This window comes from Teleopsis dalmanni, chromosome 2, assembly GCF_002237135.1.
Source record: "Teleopsis dalmanni isolate 2A chromosome 2, ASM223713v2, whole genome shotgun sequence".
Taxonomy (NCBI): Eukaryota; Metazoa; Arthropoda; class Insecta; order Diptera; family Diopsidae; genus Teleopsis; species Teleopsis dalmanni.
The window spans coordinates 41,784,435-41,785,198 of NC_051847.1; positions in this window are offsets into that span (position 1 = coordinate 41,784,435).

Consider the following 764-nt stretch of genomic DNA (forward strand, 5'->3'; position numbering starts at 1 on the left):
GGATTAGATGAAGGATTACTACTCATTATGATCTTTAATTATGGGAGAATTGTTATCTTTCAAATTAAGAATACAGTTCTAGTTTATAAGGAAGAAAATTTTAAAGAAAAAATTATGAGAAATGGGAAAAGGAAATAAAAATAATACAAAGGAGACAAAATGTGGTACCGAAGGAAGTTTAGATAGACTTAGATGAGTGATTAATAAACAAAATTCATAGGCATGGAAAAAAGGTTTGAAAAACATAGATGAGAGATTAACGAAAAAACGTCAGAGCTAAGCAGAACAATAGAAAAAATTTGTGAAGGAAAATGGAGGCAACAAAATAATCGAAAAAAGAAGGCGTAGAAATAGTTGTCAATTTTAAATCTGATCACAACGCTATCAACATGACTGGTGACTACAAATTTGGAAACCTTGAAGGCATTACATCCCAATAAAACTTTTTCTTTCTAGTGCACTATTGTATAATCAATTCCTGCGATTGCAATTCGTCAAAAATATATATGTCTTTAAGTAGTTCTAACACATAAAAGAAATTGTTTTAGTTCAGTTTACATATCATGTTAACACACCTAGAGAAATATTAAAAAGTAGTGTTAAGAAGTATTTAAAACAAAAACACACGTATGCTTAAAACTGTGGGTAGCCTTCCAAAGATGTTTGTATTAATATATATTATTATCAACAGTTCCTGAATAGCTGTAGTTCTATTATAAGGAAGTGTGCAGTTCTCACTAATGGTATTATACTCTTATATTATA